Here is a 6000-nt window from a genome sequence, read left to right as displayed (position 1 = left end):
TCATTTTGTGAAGATGTTTGAGGAGAACTCTTGGGAAAACTTAATTGTTGGACAGTTATTCTGCTGTCTTGGAAGAGTCAGAAATTGTGGTACTGTTAACATTTGTACAGGAGATACGTTGCTGAAATATTATTCTCTGTTTTTATTTCTCTGATTATTGCTAATAAAGTTGCTAGTATCCCCATGATGGTGTTATACTGTTAAATATTGTTGAATCCCACGATCTCTGAGGAACTGAGATTTTAAATTGACCATTGCATAATAGAGAGAAACAAGATGATAAATACAAATAGATGTCAACATTATACTGAAGATAGTTTATACTCAGAAAATAGACCTGGAACTGGAAAAAGGAGATAGTCATTTAGTCAATCTAAAGTACAACAGATATATAGCTTGTGTTCTGCATTCATACCTATGCAATGTCAAAAACCCTGACAAAGGCCTCTAGTTGATTGAACCACCTGTGGAGGATTTATGGGAGGACAAGAACAAAAGTCATAGGATGAGAAAGGCATGAATGGGTTGAGATGTACACCATTGTAGGGAGTGCCCACATCAATGAGATCACAACCCCATTGAAATATAAATACTGAATCATAAAAATGATTTAAGGATTTTTTTTAAAATAAACTTCTAACCATAACAAACTCTCAATATATGTGTATTTAATAATAATGTGTATCTAATATGATGAAGGAAAAGATGATAGCAGCCTCTTACCTGATATTGAACAGTTTTTTCCCTTGTTCTGTATTTGTTATTATGGGTTTTAGGGTATTCTAGTCTCATATTGCACAAGATACTCTATGTAGTCACATTTCTCCCTGGCCTCTTTCCCTAGCTTTTACTGCAAAAGGAATGATGAAGGGGAAGAGATTACAAGAGCACTTTGGAGCCCACTCTGCCAGCTCCTCCTTGGCAATCTCCATTAGTCTTTGAGACTCATTCTCATTTACCAAGCAATAGTAATTCAAATAGAGTTGAATGACAATCAGCTGGAAAATGTACTGGGATCTAGCTCTCCCCAAATTCTTTCTTTTCATTGGTTTAGACTAAAAGACTATTTTAAGTGGGGACATATGTGTAAGTTTTTGGCAGAGAAAACAATCTAAATATGAGAGGGAGAAGATTTGCAAATAATGGAAAGTCAGAGTTTACATTACTTTGGCTTTGGGGTTTCAGGTTTGTGGCTCTTCTCCTGTATATCTTATGGGTGTGAGCAGGGTATAAAGGATATTACACACAAACACACACACACATATACATATATGTATACATATATACATATACATAAGTGCACACACATGTGCATATATAGTGCCCTGAGTACTGGACCTGTAATCCAAAGTCTTCCTTCAAGTCCTAATTTTAAATTAATTGTGTGACTTGTGTCCCAGGAAAATCACTCCATCACTACCCAGGAAAGCACTTTGCAAGCTGTGTAGAGCTATATAAAAAGTAAGTTGCAAGAATCAGTTAAGTCACCTATAGGAAAAAAGGGGACAATATTGAATTGTCTGATTATGGCATAGTGTTTGGGAATTATGGGGTTATTTATAAGGTAAATTCTGTGTGTATATGACACCCAGATATAGAAACTTTCAAGAATGCCATGTTATAATTTTAGAAATTAATACATTGAATACAATATACATTAATTTTGTTTATATTGGCAATTAAGTGGGTAAGATCTCAATGAATAGAGTATATCATCATGACTAGTTAAACTACACTGTTAAGGAGGAAAAATTAAATCAGAAAGAAATTGATCAAGAATCTACTCAAAATAAAAAAAAGACTTTCCTGCTTATATACAAACTTTTTGTACATCTAGTCCTGGACTCTCAGAACCAGTGATAGAAATGGAGACCTAAGCTCCTACAAAATTCTCACTTATTAAAGGCTTAATATACTCCATGATCAAATTAGCTTTTTGATTACTGACTCCTACTGAGCTTGCAGCCCACCAAAACCTGCCAGATATTTTTCAGAACAACTGGTGTCTAACCATTCAGCTCTCTCCTCTTCAGATTTAAATTCTTGGTCATGTCAGGAATACAAATATTTTATACTCAATACATAACTTCCACTATTTTCCAGAATGGATAAGATTTAATTTTCAGTCTTGTTTGACCTTTAAACTAGATCCAAAGGAAGTTCCAAGGCAAATTCCAAGAATATTCTAAGCAAAGACCACCCTCATTGGGATAAATGTCTAGTTTTTGTCAAGAATTATGAGTTTTATATTGCTAATATGTTATGTGTAATGAATTTAATTAAATACTAACTTAGTTTCTAGAGATCCTTTTTTACAGGCAAACTCTGGCCCTGGGAAACAGCAAAAACAAAGTAACCAGAGTCATTTGTTTTAATTCTGACAAATCCTGCATTCTTTTGTCTGTGTTAAGTGAAGTGAATCAGTATAATTTATACTATACATACCCCCCCAAGATTATGCAATCAACTTAGCCATTTCCACAGGATTTGAGAACACCTATGTTGTCTTGCTTGAATGGTCACAAGTGATGTCATTGTTACATTGTCTTGCATGGTGGACTTGTCCAGGAAAGATCACTCAAGTCCCAAAACTGATTGTTTTATGATTCACCTTCCCCCTCCCTTTCCCCTTATGATCATGCATACATTCTGTGCCTGAACTATAGCAAGATGGAACTCCAAGAAAGCAGCAACCCCAAGATTTACAAATTGATTCTTTCCAATGAAATGAATTAATTAAATCACTACTTTCTTTTGGCACTGTTCTGTTCCATGCAGGTTAGAGACTGACCCAATAAAAATTCTGCTAACATTTCCTAGTGTGATTACTTTGAAGAATACTCATTAAAGAAAGCAGAATATCCAGGGCAAAAAAGGAGATGAAAATACAATCATACCTTGCTGTTGGCCCACATTTTCAGTATTCCATCTGGTTTTGTGTATCAAATTTTAGAAGAGACATTGATAAGTTATCTGGCATCTAAAGGAGGCTTAATCTATATGGTAAAACAATGTAAGACCATAACTGATGACAAGCAGTTAAAATGTTGTAGATTTGAGTAGTGAAAAAGAGAATTGGGCATAAAGTTACACAATACCTTGTTCTGAATAGAATTTCCTCTCACTGTGAGTTCCTAGGCAAGGTACCATCTCTCAGATCCCCAATTTTCTTATTAGTGAGGGGGTCATACCAGATGACCTTTAAGATAGCTTCCATCTTTACATTTTATGATTCTATGAACTAGATAGATGTTGGTCTGAAAAAAAGAAAATGTGGGAAGGAGGAACAGAGAGGATTTCATAGTTTTTTCAAGAAAACTTAGAAGTCTGTCATGGGGAAGAGAGATTATCTTAATTCAGGTTACCTTCTGAGAGCATCTATGACAAATGGGGGGGGGAATAAGAAAATGGAGTTGTAAGTTGTAAGTTTCAGCTCAAGAAAGAAAAATTCCTAATAATAAAAGATATCAAAAAATAGAAAAGAAAACTCCAAATTAGTGAGCTCCTCATGATTGAAATGCTCAAGCAAAGACTGGAAGTTGTAGAGGAAATCAGTATTTAAGGTGATGACCTCTGAAGCCTCTTCCAACTCAAAGATTCTTTGATTTCTCTTAACAAGTGAGCTTGGGGTTGTTTGCTAAAATCTGCCTTATTATTTTGCAACTATACTTCTTTTTTCTAGTCCACAGACATCCCAGTCTATTTTTTATTTTGAATCCTTCAAATACCAGCAGGAGAAAAGGAGGTAAAAAAAAAATCACCCTTTTTTTGTGAAGTAGAGCAGCCTGTATTCCCACTGAGGAGAATAGCCAAGGCATTACTCATTGATGCTGACTTCATTGGCTTCTTTCACTAAGTGAAGATTTATACCTAGTCCAACAGTGACTGAGAAGAGGGCAGTCAAAGGAACAGCACAACATGTCCTCTATCCTCTCATTAGGTTTTGATGCCACAATTCTTGTTGAAAATAACAAATTGCACATCCAATTTATTATTTTTGTCAATTTGTTTCTGAAATGACTCATTCCAGAGTCTTTTAAATAGCACCTCCTCCCCTCCCTTAGTTTTTCTTTTTTTTAAAACAGTTCCTTAGCTCTCTTGAGATAGCAAAAATGATTGCAACACTTTCTTTAACTGCTGCCTTCTGTCAATTAGGCAGAGTACTGCAGAGGAAAGAGCACTTGACTTTGTAGTGTAAATGATCTGGGTTCACAGACAAGGTGTATGTTCTTGGGCAAATGACTTCCCTTTTTCTGAGTTATAAGTTTTCTTGTTTGTGGGGAAAAAAGAATTTGGTCTAGATTGTCTCTAGAAAGCTGTTTTGGTTCTAAAACCTATGAAACACTGTTAAAATCTTGCTCCTTGAAGGTTTTTTTTCTCCTTTAAATTGTAAAAACTCACAGAATGTGTTTTAAAGTATCTATAAATCTGAATACCATCTTTTTTTGGTCAGAAAGAATCTGTGACTAATCCAGTTTAGCACCTCAGTGGTGCTAAGGGTTAGCTAGATGGTGCAATGGATATACTACCAGATCTGAAATCAGGAAGATTCATCTTCCTGAGTTCAAATCTTAGATACTTACTACCTGTGTGACCCTGGGCAAGTCACTTGACCCTGTTTGCCTCAGTTATTTATCTATAAAATGAGCAGGATAAGGAAATAGCAAACCACTCCAGAATCTTTCTTAAGAAAGATTGTTATCCCTAAATGGGGATAACAAAAAGTTAAATACAAATGAAAAATGAGTGAACTGCAACTGGATTAGACTAATTCCATCCTGTTCTAACAATGTGTCATGTGGAGAAAGGCATAAAAGTGAGAAAAGTCAATCAACTTCATTTATTGAACATCAGAACAAAAAAATCCACTGACCTGGATATAGAAGAAAATACTTTTTTAAAAAAGTTAATTGCATCATGATATGCATGTAGATACATGTACATTCAGGGTTTGGCCACTGTTGATAATCTGAAATGTGATAAATTCAAAAGCATCAAAGAGGAAATGGTAATTCCTAAGACAAATATTTCTATGTATTAAGGTTTCTTCTTTCTGATTCTGAGAACTTTTTGGCGTGAGGAAGATAGAAGACCAGGTAGATAATCACTGCTTTCTAAACATATAGATTAATATTTGGAGTGGGGCTTGTAACTAGAGTGTAAGGAGTTATTGCAAAAAAATAAAAGCAAGCTGATGGTTTTTCTGAAGTGCATTCTTCCCTTGAAATCAAATAATCTGCTTCTTAAGACTTGTTACCAAAAGATTTAAATACACACTTTGGAAGGAGTGGGGAAGCTGTAGTAGATTTCTATAGTCTGTGACTTGGTTTGACATACTTCAGAGCATTCATCTCCCTGAAGTTTGATTTTCTTTGACTATTGTCAAGTTAAATTAGTTTTTAAAAGGAGAATACTTTGTTCAAAACAAAAAGGGGGGCACTGTATTAGAAACATAAGTAGGTACCCCAGCTCGTCCATCAGTCTTGGCATAGTTTTATTTATACGTTTTCAAAAGGATTAAGGGTAATCAGTTCCAGAAGATGTGTTTGGGAACATTGGCAGGGTCTACTTTCTTGGCAATCACTTGGAATATTTTATACACTTATTAGAATTTAGCAGAATCCCAAATACTGGCAAGTTCTAAGTAAACAAAGGTAACATTTTAATTTTTTTAGGCACTTTTTAACAAATACTATCTCCTCATTATTAGCTATGGCCGTCCCCCAAAATACTGACTGAACATTTACACAGGAAAAGTCAAGTGGATGAAGAATGACTAGTTTCAAAACTATAAATATAATTGGATAGGTAAATTGACTCATTAAATTGTGCTTCTCTCACTCCCAGTCAGTAATAATTAATTAGCTAGACTTAATTAACTTTCAGAAAAGGACATTGACTAAGATGGTTTAGTAAAGATAGCTGACATAAACAGTCTCCCAAAAGTCTGTGACATGCTCTTCCTCTAGTCCATGCAGATTTCAGGAGAAAAGTAAGCTT

Source organism: Macrotis lagotis, chromosome 1 (assembly GCF_037893015.1).
Source record: "Macrotis lagotis isolate mMagLag1 chromosome 1, bilby.v1.9.chrom.fasta, whole genome shotgun sequence".
NCBI classification, from domain to species: domain Eukaryota; kingdom Metazoa; phylum Chordata; class Mammalia; order Peramelemorphia; family Peramelidae; genus Macrotis; species Macrotis lagotis.
This window is presented reverse-complemented; position numbering follows the sequence as displayed.